This window comes from Bufo bufo, chromosome 3, assembly GCF_905171765.1.
Source record: "Bufo bufo chromosome 3, aBufBuf1.1, whole genome shotgun sequence".
Taxonomy (NCBI): Eukaryota; Metazoa; Chordata; class Amphibia; order Anura; family Bufonidae; genus Bufo; species Bufo bufo.
The window spans coordinates 119,827,605-119,848,075 of record NC_053391.1 but is presented as its reverse complement, the minus strand read 5'-3'; the positions used below and the strand labels follow the sequence as shown (position 1 = coordinate 119,848,075).

Below are 20,471 nucleotides of genomic sequence, written 5' to 3'. Positions count from 1 at the left end.
TCACCTAAAGAATTATTAGGAACACCATACTAATACGGTGTTGGACCCCCTTTTGCCTTCAGAACTGCCTTAATTCTATGTGCCATTGATTCAACAAGGTGCTGATAGCATTCTTTAGAAATGTTGGCCCATATTGATAGGATAGCATCTTGCAGTTGATGGAGATTTGAGGGATGCACATCCAGGGCACGAAGCTCCCGTTCCACCACATCCCAAAGATGCTCTATTGGGTTGAGATCTGGTGACTGTGGGGGCCATTTTAGTACAGTGAACTCATTGTCATGTTCAAGAAACCAATTTGAAATGATCCGAGCTTTGTGACATGGTGCATTATCCTGCTGGAAGTAGCCATCAGAGGATGGATACATTTTCTCATTCTGTTTACGCCAAATTCGGACTCTACCATTTGAATGTCTCAACAGAAATCGAGACTCATCAGACCAGGCAACATTTTTCCAGTCTTCAACAGTCCAATTTTGTTGAGCTCGTGCAAATTGTAGCCTCTTTTTCCTATTTGTAGTGGAGATGAGTGGTACCCGGTGGGGTCTTCTGCTGTTGTAGCCTATCCGCCTCAAGGTTGTGCGTGTTGTGGCTTCACAAATGCTTTGCTGCATACCTCGGTTGTAATGAGTGGTTATTTCAGTCAACGTTGCTCTTCTCTCAGCTTGAATCAGTCGGCCCATTCTCCTCTGACCTCTAGCATCCACAAGGCATTTTTGCCCACAGGACTGCCGCATACTGGATGTTTTTCCCTTTTCACACCATTCTTTGTAAACCGTAGAAATGGTTGTGTGTGAAAATCCCAGTAACTGAGCAGATTGTGAAATACTCAGACCGGCCCGTCTGGCACCAACAACCATGCCACACTCAAAATTGCTTAAATCACCTTTCTTTCCCATTCTGACATTCAGTTTGGAGTTCAGAAGATTGTCTTGACCAGGACCACACCCCTAAATGCATTGAAGCAACTGCCATGTGATTGGTTGACAAGATAATTGCATTAATGAGAAATAGAACAGGTGTTCCTAATAATTCTTTAGGTGAGTGTATATATAGTTGTTTCTTCAGATGTTGTTGTATTATGCAAACCAGAGTTGTCTCCATAGCTTGCTATTCAACATCACTGCTTCTATTTATGTTAGCCATTAAAAGGTATTATATGAGAGTAATGTAATCCTGCAGCAAATACAAAAGACAGAAAAATGTCCTACTCTTTGGGATTTGTAACATCTGCATTGGAGGCTTCATCACAGAATCCATCAAAAATGGCAAAAAATGTGTGCAGCGTGCAGCATGGAAATATGAATACAGATGTGAACATAAAATTAGCTGCAGCTATGAGGGGGTCAGACAATTTTACAACACTTTTGGCCCGGTGTTGTGTATGTGTCACCCCACTCTAAGATGGTATAAGGAATCAGGCAGACAGAGCTATAACTTAGACAAGGGGAACTTTACCGGTCTTTCATGGGGCAACATATTTTAAATTAAATAAATCATAGTGAGGGCCAGGAAAAACATTCAAATGAAAGAAAAAATGCCACTGAATGCTGCTCCCAGCAATGAGGCTCCCATCTTCACTCCATCCATTCCACAGTTGGACAGAAGTGTGACATCCCATCCTTTGTCACATGCACTGCGGCAGCAATTCACTGGTCCTCTGTGATGATGTGTCCTAAAGCTGCATTTGACAGACTCTACTCGGTATTGACCCTCTGTCTCTACAAAGTGCACACAGTCGCCAGTGTTGCTTACAGGCTGCAGGCTGGCTGGTCTTGGGTATAGGTCTATTATAAAGTTCTTGGTTACTTCTAGGATGAACAGACCCGGTTGCTTCATCTGAGCCATCAGCTGTGACCTCAACTCCTCTGCAATAGTAGGCTTTAGATGCCCTAGCTAGTCCCTGGAGTGTTGTATTAATACCAATCACAGCCACTAGCTGCTTGCTAGTAGCAGGAGTATTGCTGGTTTTGTTTCCCACACAACTTCAAACCCTAGTCTCAGGCACTTTTGTTTCTGAGCATGTGGTTAGCCTGCCCTTCTGTTTATGTCCTTCCATCCATGTGCTCACAGTGTGCTCTCTACAACTTCAGGACCTGAATAAATTAGTCAAATTAAGTCACTTGTTTCTAAAAATGCCCTTTGCACTCACTTTTATTCTCAAATAGAAATAATACATTTGGTCAGTAGATTTCAGCATAACCTCCGTGTTGCCAACAACACACATATTCACAGTGCATGCATTTATATCATACAATGTAATATCAATAGTGCAGTTCGTATATCCACAGTCCGTTCTCCACTATCACTAATGCAGCTCATCTACAATGTCCATCACATCCTGCCCAAAGTATATGACTACCCCAGAGGGGCAATATGCCATCACAGACTGCCTACAACATTCTTGCCATTATACAGCTATGTCAAGGGCCTGTGCACACAGGTAGTTTTACCCTTAGTGCAGTACCTTCCCTTGTGATGTTGTAACGGGGTTCCGAAGGTGCACTCGGTCCCCCATTACCCGCAGACCTGTTGCTTAGCTTTGGGAATGAGGATCTATGTTTGACCTCATTCCCAGGGCGGCTTTACTGCTGGGTGGCTCCCTGCTCCTAAGTCTGCCTTGAGCGCCGAGCTGATCACTCGGTGCTCAACTGGTTGGTCTGTCGGTCATGTGACGCTGGCCAGGTCACATGACCCTCACTCCCCACTATAAATACAGGCAGCCTGCTAGCCACAGGTTGCCTGTTAATTTCTAGGTTCCTGGCTATTTGATGGACTACTGAATACTCACCTGATTCCGTTCCCTGATGATCCTTTGCCTGCTCCTCCTGTACTGCGTATCCGTCCTGGTATTGTGACCTCGGCTTCCACCTGACTACTCTCTTAGGACTCCTCCTTCTCTACTCTCCTGGTATTTGACTCCGGCTTTTCCTGACCATTCTGTAGTGTCCCACTAGGTAGGCGTGGGCACTACACAAGGGTCAATTGGGTGACGTGTTACTCCTGCTCACAAGGGACAGTAATATTATATTTAACTATGCATTTAATGTATTTTCCTATGTGTTTTTACATGCAATGTTTTCCCCTGTGTTATGCATAGCAGGCCTATTAGGGTGTAGTTAGACATCCCAGACACTAGAGGGAGATAGGGAGCCCCAAGTATAAATGTCCAGGCCCAGACAGGGAGGAGTGAGGTCATAGTCAGGAGTCTGTAGAGACAGAAGTGAGAAGGCACCAGCCCGAGATATGCTGAGAGCCTCCTCCTGACATGCAGCTAGATAGTCCTGGTTTCTAGCTGCACCAGGAGGCTAGAAGGAGTACAGCCTGCTTGGAGACCGAGTGTATTCCAGGGGATTAGAGGAGTCACCTAGTCAGCTTGAAGCTCCTGAGGCTAAGGATAGCTCAGTTGAGATACCCCAGTAGTAGGAGAGCACCTCCTGGGAGAAACCTGCAGCCACCTTTCAAATGCAGCAGTGAAGACAGCTAGGAAAAGAAGGTATTGTAACCTTAAGAAAGTGCCAATACTGGAGGAAGGATTTTATACCAAGGATTTAAGCCAGCACGTAGGCATCCGGGCCTTGGGATCCAGCCAGCTAGAATAGCTGTGGGGATAGAGCAGCATTGTACTGCAAAGCATTAACTGTTTACCCTCCAAGTATCTTGCAAGATTGAAACCTGCTGTGAAGTAAACCTGCTGTGCATTTTGTACTGTAAAGGACTGCATTATCATCTACTGTAACTACATGTACAAAGTTGGACTGTTTCATCAAGTAAAGCAACGTTTGGTTCACCAACTGTGTACTCATTTAATCCTCCTGCAAACCGGTGTGCCACCGTTACAGGCACTGGCGTCACGATCCTTAAAGGGACCTTACCTAAGGCACTCAAAACACCTACAACATCCAGGGCACCTCACATACCATCAGGCCTGGTCACTAACTACAGAGTGTGCCCAAGAGGAACTAGTGTCTGCCTCTCCTTCACTGTTGCATGCCTGCCCAGGGTTCTCCTCAGAAAAGTGAGTGACCCTCGATTGCCCATACCGTGACCTCACTGTCGCTATACCCTGCAGGTCTGGCGTGCTGCAATTCTTTGCTTAACCCTTTGTACTGCGTAGCTCTCTTGGTTCTGACCCGGTCCGTTCATGTTCCGTATTTTGTCTTGTCTGTCTTCCCTGCACGTATCCTAAGTTAGGGACTGTCGTCCAGTTGTCCCCTGTCATCAGGACTCGTGAGGCAAGTAGGCAGGGCCAGGGGTGAGGGTGGAGCGCAGTGGTCACTATCCTTCCCCCTGTGTGTGTGTGGACGTGACCGTTACAGATTAACAGGCCCAACAACCACTGTATCATGAATCCTCTCACTACCCTGACTGACCATGTCTCTAACTTGACACAGATGGTGCAGGAGCTAGGAGAGAAACTCTGTTCTTTTGAGTTAGGGCAAAGTTCTTCCACTCCTCTGTCCTCCAGTCCACATTTTGAACCCCAGATCAAGCTCCCAGAACCCTTTTCTGGAGACCGGAAGAGGTTTCTCTCCTTTAAACTCTACTTCCGTTTGCGCCCCGTGTCCTCCGGTCCCGAGAGCCAACGCGTGGGGATTATCATTTCTCTACTACAGGGTGATCCCCAGGACTGGGCATTTTCGTTACCACCTGGGGCCAGTTGTCTAACTTCTGTGGAGGTTTTTTTTCAGGCCCTGGGTACCCTCTATGACAAACCAGACAGGGCCCTGGTAGCCGAGACGGCTCTTAGGGCACTGGTTCAGGGCCATCTCCCTGCGGAGGAGTATTGCACCCAATTCAGACGGTGGTGTGTCCCCTCAGGATGTAATGAACCAGCCCTGAAGAGTCAGTTTAGGTCTGGTCTATCTGATAATTTAAAAGATCTATTAGTCAATTATCAAATTCCTGAGACTTTAGAGGAGATGATGACCCTAGTTGTCCGACTTGACAGACGAGTTAGAGAGAGACGTCAAGAACGACAGTTCTGTTCTCAGATGGTGGTCCAGCCAGAGGCCTTTTCCAGGGACAACACTGAGGTCTCCACCGAGGAACCCATGCAGGTTGGCATGACCCGGGGTAATCTTCGTCGCAGACGCGGAGAGTGCTTCTACTGTGGAGATCCTGGCCATTGGATCAACAAGTGTCCTAAGAGGGTCCTCTCTGACAAGTCTCCTAAGGCAAGACAACCTAAAGACCAGGTACACCCTGATTTTTCTAAATGTAAGCTTTTGGTACCCATAACAATTTCTCTGGGGGTTAATAAGTGGCCGGGTAAGGCCTTTATTGATTCCGGTTTAGCGGTCAGCTTTATTGATTTTGAGTTTGCTAGTAAATTGGGTATTCCAATGTTTGCTTTACCTACACCTATCCATGTCATGGCTATTAATGCTACTCCCCTGATTGGTGGTACGGTGAGGTCATGTACCTCTGAAATTTCTCTGACCGTGGGTGTGTGCCACTCTGAGAGATGTTCTCTTCTAGTCCTGGAGAACCTACCGGTTGAGGTGGTACTAGGGTTTGAAAGTAAAAAGGGAGAGTGAGCACTCACAACGTCTGTATCATATGGAATTAGTTTTACTAAGACCTGGTTGGTCAAATAAGGTTGAACACTAGTACATTAAACACTGATGCATTCACATTAAAATACAATTGACTTAAAATATATAAAATTGTTGTAATATGGTACCAAATATGATTTCCACTATTTGTGGTCGGGGTAGAAAGTTCGTGGCCGCACTCCGTAATACTTGTAGCAAAAAATGTCAGTAACTGTGAATAGAGTGGGTAGAAGCGTCCTAAAAGTTCCTCATATAGTACACTTCTAAGCGGACTCCTTGTGTAATAATTCCTTTAGGAGAGTTCACTCCTATTAAGACAGTGAAGGCAATGTTCCAGACTTGTAATCACCAGTTCCTACCTGGTTCCTTGATGGTATGTCCCACTGTGTGGCGTCTCCTCGAGGCGAGCGGTGCCGGCCGTCCGAGTATCTTCCGCCGCAAGTATCAGGCGGGTGACGTCACAATATCGCGGGATCCTGGTCAGCGGTCTACGCTGAAGGCTGTGTCTGTATTAGCTTTGCCAGGAATTCATTCATGCATGGCCATGCAATCCATAGGGGGGTCCGGTATATTCGGTGGGCGCTTTTTCTCCTCTGCTTACCAGTCATGTACCTCTGAAATTTCTCTGACCGTGGGTGTGTGCCACTCTGAGAGATGTTCTCTTTTTGTCTTGGAGAACCTACCGGTTGAGGTGGTACTAGGGTTGCCTTGGCTCCGTTTACATAACCCCACGATTGATTGGTTCAAAGGAGAGTTGGTGAAATGGGGACCTAAGTGTGACTCATGCTTGTCCGTGGTCCAGGCTGGGGTTTCAGTAAGGTCTAATACATTACCCTCTGTTATTAAAGAATATTCTGATGTGTTCTCTTTCCCCTACTCCAGAGGTTCTACCCCCCCCATAGACCTTATGATTGCGCCATAGAGCTAATAGAGGGTGCCGAATTTCCTAAAGGGCGAATTTATAATCTTTCAGGGCCCGAGCGCAAGGCTATGGAAGATTATATTAAGGAGAGCCTTGCTAAAGGGCATATTAGACCTTCAGTCTCTCCTATGGGAGCAGGGTTTTTCTTTGTTAAAAAGAAGGATGGTGGTCTTAGGCCTTGTATTGATTACCAGAGATTAAATAAAATCACTGTCCAAAATAGATACTCTCTCCCATTGAGTCCGGATTTATTTAACCAGGTTTTGGGGGCAACCTGGTTTTCCAAGATTGACCTGAAAGGGGCATACAATCTAATCCGAATCAAGGAGGGAGACGAATGGAAGACAGCGTTCAATACTCCGATAGGACACTTTGAATATCAGGTGATGCCTTTTGGACTCAGCAATGCCCCAGCTGTGTTCCAAAACTTAATGAACGATATTCTTAGAGAGTTCTTAGGTAAATTTATTATTGTCTATCTTGACAACATTTTGATATTCTCTCCTGATTTCGAATCTCATGTGTCTTATGTCAAACAAGTATTAGAGGTGTTGAGGGAGAACCAGCTATCCGCTAAGCAAGAGAAATGTGTCTTTGGTGTACAGGAGATACTGTTTCTAGGGCATGTTTTGACTCCTCACGCCTTTAAGATGGATCCTGGTAAGGTTTTAGCAATTAAGAAATGGGTTAGGCCTTCATCCTTAAAGGCTTTACAACGGTTTTTGGGTTTCGCTAATTACTACCGTAAATTTATCATGAATTTTTCTGTAATTGCTAAGCCATTGACCGACCTTACTAAAAGAGGGGCGGATTTGGAGAATTGGTCTACCAAGGCCATTTCTTCATTTGAAACATTAAAAAAGGCATTTAGTAGCGCTCCCATTCTGATCCAGCCTGATCAGGAGAGACCCTTTATTGTGGAGGTGGATGCGTCCGAGGACGGCGCAGGAGCAGTCCTTTCACAAGGTCCTACTAGCCTCATTAACCTGAGACCGTGTGCCTTCTTCTCTAGGAAATTCTCTCCCACGGAGAGAAACTACGACATAGGGAATAGGGAGCTGCTAGCTATTAAATGGGCATTTAAGGAGTGGAGGCATTTTTGGAGTTGGCAAGGCATTGAGTAACTGTTGTCACTGATCATAAAAACCTAATGTTTCTCGAGTCTGCTAAGAGGTTGAATCCCCGACAAGCCCGATGGGCTCTGTTTTTTACCCATTTTGATTTCTCCATTACGTTCAGGCCGGGAAGTAAAAATGTGAAGGCAGACGCATTGTCTCGGAGCTTCCATGCTTTTCAACTGAGATGCCGCCTTTTCCTTACCATTCTTTGCTTAACCCTTTGTACTGCGTAGCTCTCTTGGTTCTGACCCGGTCCGTTCATGTTCCGTATTTTGTCTTGTCTGTCTTCCCTGCACGTATCCTAAGTTAGGGACTGTCGTCCAGTTGTCCCCTGTCATCAGGACTCGTGAGGCAAGTAGGCAGGGCCAGGGGTGAGGGTGGAGCGCAGTGGTCACTATCCTTCCCCCTGTGTGTGTGTGGACGTGACCGTTACAGATGTCCTAGCCAGCATTTCCCAGCAGAATAAGACCACAGCACATAAGTAACACATACCATTTAGAGATTGAGTGAATCGATTCTAAGCAAATTTGTTTTGAATGTCACATAAATTCATCTGCCAAGTGAATCCAAAGTTTTGCAATTTGATTCAGATGAATTGTGCAAAAACAGTGCCCAGCGCTATTTTACTGTGACAAATGGCAGGGGAAAACTATAGGGACGAAGCTGGAGAATCACATGACCCTGGGAGGGAGCAGGGGCTGACAGACAACCTGATCAACCAATCAGGGGCAGAATTCTGACAGGTCCTTCTGCTGAGAACACCAATTACACACCAATCTGTTCTCAGCTTGCATTCTGATAGCATATGCTGTAGCTGTGTCTCCCAAAAAGCTATTACAGAGACACAAACCACTAATTTAGCATTACTAGAGACACTATAGGGAGATGTAATTGGGTAGATTTTAGGGTTTTATCAGGGAAAGCTTAGCACAGAGAGTAAGGGACTGGTCGCTGAGTTCAGTGGTGTTTCATACAGCTTGCTGGCAAGTTCAACACTACAAAAAGCCTGCAAGAATTTGTATGAATTATCAGCCAGCCAATAGCATAAATTCTGCAGCAAGCACTGGGCAATTACCCTCTCAATTTGCCATTTGTAATTGGGAATTTTCAGCGCATTTCAGTGTATTAATGTACAGTATTTTTTGCCCTATAAGACGCACCTCGGTTTTAGAGGAGGACAATAAGAAAAAAATATTTTTCATTAGACCTCAGGTCAGACCACCAATCAGACCCCCAATGTTAATTAGAACTCAGCTGACAACCCCAATCAGACCCCCAATGTTAATAAGACCTCAGCTCAGACCCCAATGTGAATGACTCCCAATCGGACCTCAGATAAGAGCCCCAATCTAAATAAGACCCCCATTCAGTCCTCAGATCAGCCACCAAGGCTCTTATCAGCCCCCATACCTCCTATCAGACCCCATGCCTCATATCAGACCCCATGTCTCCTATGAGACCCCATGCCTCCTATAAGACCCCATGCCTCTTATCAGCTTCCATGCCACTCATCAGCTACTAGGGCACTACACAGGAGTAGGCAGGCATGTGTGAAGACTTAGAGGCGGAGCAGGCATGTGTGGCAGGAAAGCCTGAGTCGGCACTTTATTTGCCTGCTCCCATGCTCCCATCAACATCTCCCTGCAAATCCCTGTCAACCGCCACCAGACGGGCCGGCCGTTCTCTATCACCCTGCACCAGCCACACCACCTGACCCTACTATCCAGCGGCTGTCCCTATATACAAGTGCGTGCTGCGGCTGCCAGGCTCTCCCTCTTCGGGTAACACGGATGTCTGGTACATCGCAAGCTGTATTCACCCCATAAGACGCACATTTTAGGGGGAATAAAAGTGCATCTTATGGGGTAAAAAATACAGTACCTATTGTTATTTAAAACAGTGTGTTACCGCAAGATAGCGTTCAGTTAAGGCAAAGTTGCAAAGGCATTTTACTGCAATAACGCTATTAGTATACCCATGTTAATAAATACATTAAATTACTAAGATATCGTTCAGTTATAGCAAGCGCTTTTTACTGCAATAACGACATTAATATACTTGTGTTAGACTTCCGGTTCCGGCGCCATCATGATCGGCAGCGCGCGCTGAGAGCCACGCTACCCGAAGCAGAAAAGCTACTAAATCCCTGACATACTGACTGTTAATTCAGCGGTGGCATTCAGGAAAACCTCACTTTACTTCCAGAGTCTGGTCTATTGACTGATTCATCGTCTCAATGGGGAGCAGATCAAAGAAAAACCCCGGGAAAACGCGCAAGATGCCAGCAGACTCCAATATGGCGATCCAACCAGAATGTATGAAAGACCCGCCATCCCCGGCCGAATCGGAAGCTAATAGCCAAGCTTCAGAAGGAGAGAAAGCCAATATGGGCATAGATTATAAACATCTAGCGGTGGAGGCTGCAGTGCGTATTTTACCTGACCTCCAAGAAGCCCTGTCATCTACAGTACCGCAATCATTCGCGGCTCTGCAAACAGAGGTGACCCATCATACCACTAGGCTTGAAGAGCTAGAAGCCAGAATGCAAGGCCTGGAATCCCACACTGAAGAGGTACAGTCACAGCTAACTAATGCCCTAGCTGAAAATAACAGGCTATGGGACAAGTTGGATGACCTCGAAAATCGCTCAAGGCGTAACAACATCCGAATAGTGGGCCTACCAAAGAATATCCCTGCCAAAGATCTGGCTAAAATTTGCGAGCATGAAATTCCAGATGCACTGGGAATCAATACTCGCTGCAAAACAGAACGAGCTCACAGAGTGGGCCAAAATCCACGACTGAATAGGAGTGGAGCTGCGGATAAAAGCCTGCGAAATAACAGGCCAAGACAGGTCATTATAAAGTATCTGGACTTTTCGGACAAGGCCGCCATACTACGAGCATATAAACAGGGGGGAAGTCAGCTATTGATACGCAACCATCAAGTTCTACTCTTCGGAGACTTCTCCACAGAAGTTACCAGACGGAGGAGAGCGTTTGCACCCATCTGTACTACACTTTTTAAGAAGCAAGTCCGATTCTCACTGATGTTCCCAGCCATCTTAAGGATTTTCCACCCAGATGGGACAACGACATCGTTCACAGATCCAGCGGAAGCTGAGCGGGCCCTGCAGAATCCTGAGCGCCGAAACAAGCAACTCCCAGCTCTGACATTCCTGGAGGACTCTTCATCGCCCGGACATTCTGATGCTCAAAAGGCGGGCTGAATATAGAAAAGGCAATATCGCAAGACAGATACAGATGTGTCATCGCTACCGCTCCCTTATTTCGCAATTCGTTACTAACTAAACAAAATTTTATCTCCTCCAGTCTCACAATACACACCAATGCCAGTAAATGGCGGTGTTGAGTCAAAGTTAATATCGCTATCCGGCTCCTGATACAGCCCGTAGTCATCCCGACACTTTACAGGAGCCTGGCGATGGCACCTCAACATTAAATCATTTTAAAAAAAAATGGTCCTGTACCCCACTGCACCCGACTGTACTGTCCTGTGCCCCACTGCACCCGACTGTACTATCCTGTGCCCCACTGCACCCGACTGTACTGTCCTGTAAAAAATATGTTCAGTACATATAAGAATATGTTAAAATTACACAGGCAGTAATATAACCCAGCTATAGCGCTTATTAATATCATACTGGTGCAATCCAAACCAAGTATGATATTATTAAAGGGACTCTGTCACCACTTTCTAACCCCCCCTTTTAAAACTATTGTTCTCTCCATGGCGCCCTTGTGATTACAAAGGTGTTGTTATAACATAAATTCGCCGTCTCGTTTTGATAAAAATACCTTTTATCTAACCTGTCAATCTTGTGGATAAGGTGCCCAGGGCGTTTCTGAAGGTCTGAAGCTGCCGCCCGCCGCCGCCGCCGTTGGTGCCCAGCTCCTCCCCTCCTTTCAGCGCCGCCTGAATGTAAAGAAATCCGCCTCCGGCTCTCGCTGTGCGCACGCGCGGGATCTTTGAAAAGGAGGAGGGGGCACTGAGCGAGAGCCGGAGGCGGATTTCTTTACATTCAGGCGGCGCTGAAAGGATCAGGGGAGGAGCTGGGCACCAACGGCGGCGGCGGCGGGCGGCAGCTTCAGACCTTCAGAAACGCCCTGGGCACCTTATCCACAAGATTGACAGGTTAGATAAAAGGTATTTTTATCAAAACGAGACGGCGAATTTATGTTATAACAACACCTTTGTAATCACAAGGGCGCCATGGAGAGAACAATAGTTTTAAAAGGGGGGGTTAGAAAGTGGTGACAGAGTCCCTTTAAGCTATCAATTTATCGATCTAAAAGTAAAACTTTTTGGTGTGCACACCTTCTGCTGGTCTTGCATCTAAGTTTATTTAACAAATAGCACTGTGAGATAACATACTCCTAATGATTAAAAAAAAATAATAAAAAATAAAAAATAAGCATAGAAAGATAGCCTAATCGCCTAATTAAATAAAAAAAATACATACAGTACAAATATATATTACTGTATATGGTGTTACTTTACACCCTACCCCCCACTCTCAGTATGGCTACATTAGGATCTAAGGCCCCTTTCACACGGGCGAGGAGGGGCTGGAGGGGTTAAAAATTAAATAAAAAATAATAAACTACTGTACAATGGACTAACTGTACATTCATATATTTATGTATCGATCACAATTATGATTCAGTACATCGAGAATATTAGACTATATATTTGCATATGCAGCTCTATAATATATTTGTATACACCGCTCCATTATGTCTTTAGATCTGTGATACAAGTGGATTAGATTTGGATAACACCTGGTGATACATTGTACCGGATTTTTTGCGATCTACTGCATACAGATATATAATAGAGCGGTGTGTACAGATTTATAATGAAGTGTTGTATACAGATATGTAATGGAGCAGTGTACAGTATACAGATATATAATGTAGTGGATACAGAGTGCATTTATTAGCTATGTTCCTATAGTGGCTGAATGTTAATACAGTATCGAAAAACAACATGTACAGTATGGATACATTTGTATTTAGCAAAGCCTTTTGATAATTTCCTCCTTGACGGCACCCCCCACCGACCCCGACCCCACCCCCCCCCCCCCCCCTTCTGCCAGGACAATTCCCACACCTATTCTTGCTATTCTTAATGTTGGATCTCTTTCTCCACAATTGCGCAATGGAAATGGAATCTGAATTTTTTTTTTGTTCAATACATTTTTATTGAGTTTTAACAAAAGAGAACAGCACAATAGTCATAGGCGCGAATAGCGCAATTACAGTATCACAAATAATAACAATATAGTGCAAAAGAAAAGAAAAGACGTACATGATGGAACATGTGCAGCACAGTCTGAGTACATATACAGTACAGACCAAAAGTTTGGACACAGCTTCTCATTCAAAGAGTTTTCTTTATTTTCATGACTATGAAGGCATCAAAACTATGAATTAACACATGTGGAATTATATACAGGGTGGGCCATTTATATGGATACACCTTAATAAAATGGGAATGGTTGGTGATATTAACTTCCTGTTTGTGGCACATTAGTATATGTGAGGGGGGAAACTTTTCAAGATGGGTGGTGACCATGGCAGCCATTTTGAAGACGGCAATTTTGAATCCAACTTTTGTTTTTTCAATAGGAAGAGGGTCATGTGACACATCAAACTTATTGGGAATTTCACAAGAAAAACAATGGTGTGCTTGGTTTTAACGTAACTTTATTCTTTCATAAGTTATTTATAAGTTTCTGACCACTTATAAAATGTGTTCAATGTGCTGCCCATTGTGTTGGATTGTCAATGCAACCCTCTTCTCCTACTCTTCACACACTGATAGCAACACCGCAGGAGAAATGCTAGCACAGGCTTCCAGTATCCGTAGTTTCAGGTGCTGCACATCTCGTATCTTCACAGCATAGACAATTGCCTTCAGATGACCCCAAAGATAAAAGTAAAAGGGTGTCAGATCGGGAGACCTTGGGGGCCATTCAACTGGCCCACGACGACCAATCCACTTTCCAGGAAGCTGTTCATCTAGGAATGCTCGGACCTGACACCCATAATGTGGTGGTGCACCATCTTGCTGGAAAAACCCAGGGAACGTGCCAGCTTCAGTGCATAAAGAGGGAAACACATCATCATGTAGCAATTTTGCATATCCAGTGGCCTTGAGGTTTCTATTGATGAAGAATGGCCCCACTATCTTTGTACCCCATATACCTCACCATACCATCAATTTTTTTGTTCCAACAGTCTTGGAGGGATCTATCCAATGTGGGTTAGTGTCAGACCAATAGCGGTGGTTTTGTTTGTTAAGTTCACCATTCACATAAAAGTTTGCCTCATCACTGAACAAAATCTTCTGCGTAAACTGAGGGTCCTGTTCCAATTTTTGTTTTGCCCATTCTGCAAATTCAGTGAGCCGATCTGGGTCATCCTCGTTGAGATGCTGCAGTAGCTGGAGTTTGCAAGTGTGCCATTTGTGAGTAGCTAATATCCGCCAAAGGGATGTTCGACTAATGCCACTCTCCAGTGACATGCGGAGAGTGCTACGCTGTGGGCTCTTGCTGAATGAAGCTAGGACAGCCACTGATGTTTCTTCATTAGAGACAGATTTCATGCATCCACATTTTGGCAAATCCAACACTGAACCAATTTCACGAAACTTAGCAAGCAGTTTGCTAACTTTAGCATGGGAGATGGGTGGTCTCGTAGGGTGTCTTGCATTGAAATCTGCTGCAATGACCCGGTTACTGCGTTCACCAGACATCAACACAATTTCTATCCGCTCCTCACGTGTTAACCTCGGCGACATGTCAATTGCTGTAAACAAAGAGAAACTTGTAAATAACTCATGAAAGAATAAAGTTACGTTAAAACCAAGCACACCATTGTTTTTCGTGTGAAATTCCCAATAAGTTTGATGTGTCACATGACCCTCTTCCTATTGAAAAAACAAAAGTTGGATTCAAAATGGCCGACTTCAAAATGGCCGCCATGGTCACCACCCATCTTGAAAAGTTTCCCCCCTCACATATACTAATGTGCCACAAACAGGAAGTTAATATCACCAACCATTCACATTTTATTAAGGTGTATCCATATAAATGGCCCACCCTGTACAATTCCCAGCATGCCTTATTAATTTCTGTGAGTGTTCTGAGAAGAACAGAGGAAGTATGCATGCTGGGAGTTGTAGTCTCCTAACTGCTGGAGGTTGCCTACCCCGGATCTAATGTACATGGGGACCTCCTAACTCTTTCCCAGCAGCAGCAGCTGCTTTCTTCCCTCTTTCACTCTTCGCACATACAGGCTCGGCCGAGCATTCAGCGAACAGTTATTCCACGTGTATGACTGGCTTTATCGGCCCTTTAAAATTGGTAATGTTGGTATATTCTGATGAAAATCTGAATTTTAAAAAACAACAACAATAGTTTTAAACTTGAATTTTTTTCTGCAGAAGTCTGTCATTTGTATTTACTATAATGGCCTAAAATACAGATTTTTTTTTAGCACTCAAAAAATCCAACCTATTTGCTGCACATAATAAAGAAATAAAAAGCAGTGATTGAACATATCAAAAATGTGAATTTTACTAAATCTTTTGTTAAACATTCAAGCCTCACTCTGGGTATAAATATTTTGGATTCGGTTCACAGTAGGAATCTCTGCATAAAAAGATTTATTCACTAAACATACAATTACTGGAAAGAGCAGAAAATTTACAGTTGTTGATTTTCTTTTTTTTCCCTTCATTTTCCTTTCCTGAGAAACAGCGCAAGGAGTTGTTGTGTTATTTATGTCAATTGCCTGTTCTGCGCCAGGAGTTTGCAGTTTAAATGTTTTGCTTGTGTAAATAATATTGAAAGTCTCTGCATTCATTTCTCCTCTCCTGTGAATTGTGTGAGGGGCTTATGGCTGAAGAGGTGAGAGGAAACATTCAGACGCAGGGGAGAGCATGTGCTGGAGTATTCCTGCAGTTTTCTTCCAGGGAATGTCAGCGCAGATATAAACCTCTAAACAATTTTTTATAAATCTGGCCTTAAAGGGATTCTGTCACAAAGTTTTAGGCTATAGAGCTGCGGACATGCACGGCTAGATCGCCGCTAGCATGTCCGCAATATACCTGTCCTATAGGGCTGTGTGCTTTTATTTTCTTTAAAAAAGGATTTTAGCAATATGTAAATTTGTCTTGTAAGGTGACCAAGGGGCTGTACGAACCTTCCTGGTGCCCAGCCACGCCCGCCTGTGAAGGAGCCCAGCACCGCCTATGTCCTCCGAATCTCCTCCTTTCATCACCGTTAGATAGCCGTAATCTCGCGATGCGCGAGCTCGCGCATGCGCAGTTCCTTCCCTGAGGCTGATGCCAGCACAGGGAAGGAACACTATACCGGCACTGCGCATGCAGGAGCTCGCGCATCGCGAGATTACGGCTATCTAACGGTGACGAAAGGAGGAGATTCGGAGGACATAGGTGGTGCTGGGCTCCTTCACAGGCGGGCGTGGCTGGGCACCAGGAAGGTTCGTACAGCCCCTTGGTCACCTTACAAGACTAATTTACATATCGCTAAAATCCTTTTTTAAAGAAAATAAAAGCACACAGCCCTATAGGACAGGTATATTGCGGACATGCTAGCGGCGATCTAGCAGTGCATGTCCGCAGCTCTATAGCCTAAAACTTGGTGACAGAATCCCTTTAAATTGTCACAGCAGATTTTCTTTTCAATTCTTATTAAGCCAAGGCCATGTATTGTGATGTGGCCACACAGAAAAAGTACTTGAAACCTCCCTTTTCTTAAAAAAAAAATATTAAAAAAAATGCAGCAACAATTTTGTTATGGCCAGTGGCGTGCCTAGGGGAGGGCGGTCCGCCCCGGGTGTCAGGCTGTCAGCTATACAAGGCATCCTGCCATTGCTATTCATTGAATCCTTTAATGAATGGCTCAGGCGGGATGAGCAGCAGCGCCTGGCCCAATGTCTCTGCAAGGAAGGAGAGCTGTGATTTTATATCAGGACACGAGGCTTCTCATTACGAGTAACTTTCTTTATACTGAACTGCAGCAGCTAAAGGCAAAACATTAGTAATCACAAAAAAACTTGACTAGGTACAACCTAGAAAGCTGTATATGCAATAAGCAATGAGGGCAGAGTACAGGTAATATCAGGTCCACAGGTGCAAACTCCGCACTCTTTCTTTAGCTGCTGCCGCAGTGCGAAGTCAGATAAGTATTGTCTCTCTATTACTTGTAATATTACCCTTATTATCGACATATTTCTAATACATTTTCTTTCCATATTCATGCTGCTTCCTTTACTACCCTTACCGTTGCATAATTTACCCTCAAATCCCAGTCACTTACTTTTCTCACTTCTCCTTGTGTTTACCAATTGGTAAACTTCCCCCCTTTAATATCTCCGCGACCGGTCTCCGGTATCACCGCCAGCTGCGACTACCGTTCAGCTGACGACTTTCCCCGTCGGCTGTGTACAGCAGTCTTCTCTTTCCCCCTGCTACGCCACCTCCATTACAAGGTTAGTGGTCTCTGTGACGACGCAGGGTTAATCTCTGTGCGTCATGTGACCTACACCAGCTGGTAATCAGCTGCTCTGTGTCTTTCAGTGTGAGAGGATCTCTCTGACTGGAAATACGCGCCTGGAGCTACCCCTTTAAGTTATCTCACAGTGTATCTTGTACTTATTACCGGATAGTCGCAGGTAAACTATTGAATTTGGCTCTTTTTCATTGGTGATACCTTATATCTGTAGTGTACGGGAACTGTAATACCCGTCACTACCAAAGTGTCACTTGGTGTGCTGTCATCCCTCCTAATTATGGGGAAGTTGTTATATGTCAGTTTTATAAAATGTCATGTAATGCAATGCTATGTGTTTCCCTGTTGCTGTGAAACTTGCATGTACGGGCCTGCAGGGGTGTCATTCCAGCTTCTAGTCGCTAGAGGGAGCTAGAGAGCCCTAGTTTATATAAGGCCAGACAGGGAAGCAAAAGGCCAGTCTAGACCACAGCTCAGAAGTTTCTAGAGCCTGAGGAAGTGTCCAGAAGCTGAGAGAGACAGAGAAGCAAAGATCAGGAAAGCAAGAGGTACTCAGAAATACAGAGGAGGTACTTATTAAAGCTATAGCCAAGGATATAAAGCCAGAACTAGGTTAATGGGCCTTGGTGAAGATATGCTATATTCCAGGATCAGACAGAATTAGAGTGCAAGCTCCTGTGCTGCAAGTCCTGTGTTCAACACTCTGTAATCACCTTGCTGTAACTGAATTGCCTGCATCGACCGAATTGCAAAATCGACTGTATGCCAAGGAACTGCGATTCCAATATTGTCTCTGCTTGAAAACTACTAAAGTTGGAGTTCTGTTTTAATACTACGTTTCCTCAATTTATTCCTGCATCCGCAAACGGCGTGCCACCGTTTACTTGGCACTGGCGTCACGAACTATTTCTACCTATACCTGCCCTTGCAGAGAGTCAGCTGTACCAGGTTAGTGTATATTGCACTACATCACCCAGAAACACCTATTGCACACAACTTGAATACGCTGCACCTCTCTTTTGGCGTCACGAACAGGATACGCACGCTTTCTAGTGCAAGAAGCGTGAACTTTGTGCCTTATACCGTTGCCCTGTGACCAAAGTGACAATTTTCCTGTTTTATTCAAGTGGACTTTGTGGACTGAAAATCATACCCAAAGTGTACCAAAAACCTCTAAAAAGTGCTGTGCAATATTGCGCTACACAGAGGAAGAAAATCGCCGCATTGGAGTGTGGTTTTGTGGACTTTTTACAATCCTGCTTGCTGTCAGTGAATGGACAGCGTTTGTACCCAAAGATGGCCGCTGAGCTGGCTGAATGTACTGCTGCGTCACCTTCATCCCGAAAAGGCGGGAAAAATTGGCGCCTTTCTGAGGAAAAAGCGGGAAGAAGGTCAAGGGCAGGCGCCACGGCTTATCTGGACATTTGCATGTCTGCCAGCATGGACACCGCCTTCCATATACTGGAATACCTGGGGGGCGGCCTCCCAGTGCAATGGGAGGAGCTGGCTACTCTAATTGACGCGACCCTATCGCTCTCCTCAGAAGGATCGAGCATGTTGGATTGTGAGCAGAGTGTTGCTGCAGCGTCCGCACCTGAAATTGAAAAGATGACTGACATCGGTGTAGAGCCAGAAGAGGCTCCACCGGCCTACTCTCCGGGACCGGAGCAACCCGCCTGCCGCCCAAGGGAGAAAGAACCCGAGCCCTACTATGGCTCGTGGAGGGACTTTTTCCAACCATCTTTTAAATGGTCCTCCCTGATGGCGGAGATCCGAGAGGCCGCTATCAAGCGGAATACAAAGACTAAAATCATCTATGAGGAACTAACCAAGACCATACATGAGAAGCATACGCACACCCAACCCCGCCTGGAAAGGAGAAAGGGAGTGGTGCTATCGTTTGACAAACCCCGTGGCTACGGGTTTATTCAGGACTATCTAACTGGCCGAGACCTCTATGTTAATCGAAGGTCTGTCAAAAGAGACTACCTCCCTTCGTACCAGCACAGCCTCCGCGAGGGAGAGGAAGTGGAGTACACCCCTGCCGAGAGCCTACGAGGCCCTTATGCGACTGCTGTGACCGGTCCCAAGCGAGCACCTGAGGACTGGGAGGCAGAAGAAAGAGAAGACTACTCTGGCTGCGAGCGAGAACCGGAACGCTCTCCAGAGCCGGCCCATCACGCCTTTCAGGAGCGGAGCTCCTTCATTGGGCCAAACGTCTTCTGGCAGCCAACCGTGTTGGAAAAATGGGTGAGCCCTTACCCTTCCCCCGAGCTGCCTCGTCGGGAGAAGACAATATCTGAGCTGGAGCAGCTAAGAGGACTTAGTGCTACCTTCCAGAACATCCGGATGGGACGGAGACCAGACGCATCGCCAGAACCTGCAGAGGCCGAGTCCGCGTCATCGTTGACTGTACCTGCGCCGGCGGCGCCAGCAGAGGACAGCGACTCCGACACAGACAGCATCGGTGAGCAGATCGTCCGGCTGGAGGAGAAGTTGCGGGAGTTGCGCAAGACATACACCGCCAGGATCCAGACACCGGCGAGGAAGGATGAGGTAAGGGTGCCTGTCACCACCCGCCGACCGCCTTCTGTAGCCACCGCTCCGTCAGTGCCCCAGACCGGACCCGCGATTGCCGTAAACTGCTGCACCCAGAGCACCGGACCGCTTGCAGCGGCGGTGCCAAGCACGTCACACCCTGCAGTGATCATGCCAGGGCCGGCACTGTCCATCAGAGGGTTCACCCCTAGGCCTAATGGGCCAATACCTATTAGGGGCCCCTTTACCCTACAGCTGCCCCCTGATACAGTTATGTGGGCCCATCCTCCTGTAGAGGACTACTACAGACGATACTTGCCAGCGGAGCCAAGTGATTACAATATTTCACTGTGAATCAGCCTGCTAGGCCTTTGATTGATTTCATCAGGAGTGATGTTAACCCTTTCAGGACAGGAGTCCTATGTTTCTGGTCCTTTGTTGCGGCTGCCAGTTTGTCCACGGCTCAGTGGTAGGTGTTGACCACTTAAATTACAAAGTCAGCAAGGCCACGTTTGTTTCCAGGACCTCCTGCCTGCTTTTGTTACCCCACGCCAAGTTGTGCCTGTTCCTTTGTTGCACCTTTTACCCTTCACCCCCTTTTCAGGTTGATCAGGGGTATTACAGCACTTGTTTTTGCTGTCCGTTTGTTGTGCAACTTCATACTAAGGAACCGTGCCCGGAGACAGACTCAAAAGTACCTGAGCCTCTGAGATTCTTATTCTTTTAAAAGTAATGTGCCCAGAGATGGACTCCACCGCATGAGAGCCTCTGTG

General features: G+C 45.8%; 1 long non-coding RNA gene across 1 annotated transcript; it reads right to left on the bottom strand.

The window, feature by feature from the left end:
• Window positions 1–3,173: 3,173 nt before the first annotated feature.
• On the bottom strand, window positions 3,174–20,203 carry LOC120993260. Its single transcript, XR_005777183.1, has 3 exons — window positions 20,192–20,203; window positions 6,708–6,710; window positions 3,174–3,458 (listed from the first exon to the last, which is right to left on the bottom strand). It is a non-coding gene; the product is annotated as an uncharacterized LOC120993260 (long non-coding RNA).
• Between the last annotated feature and the right edge of the window lie 268 nt (window positions 20,204–20,471).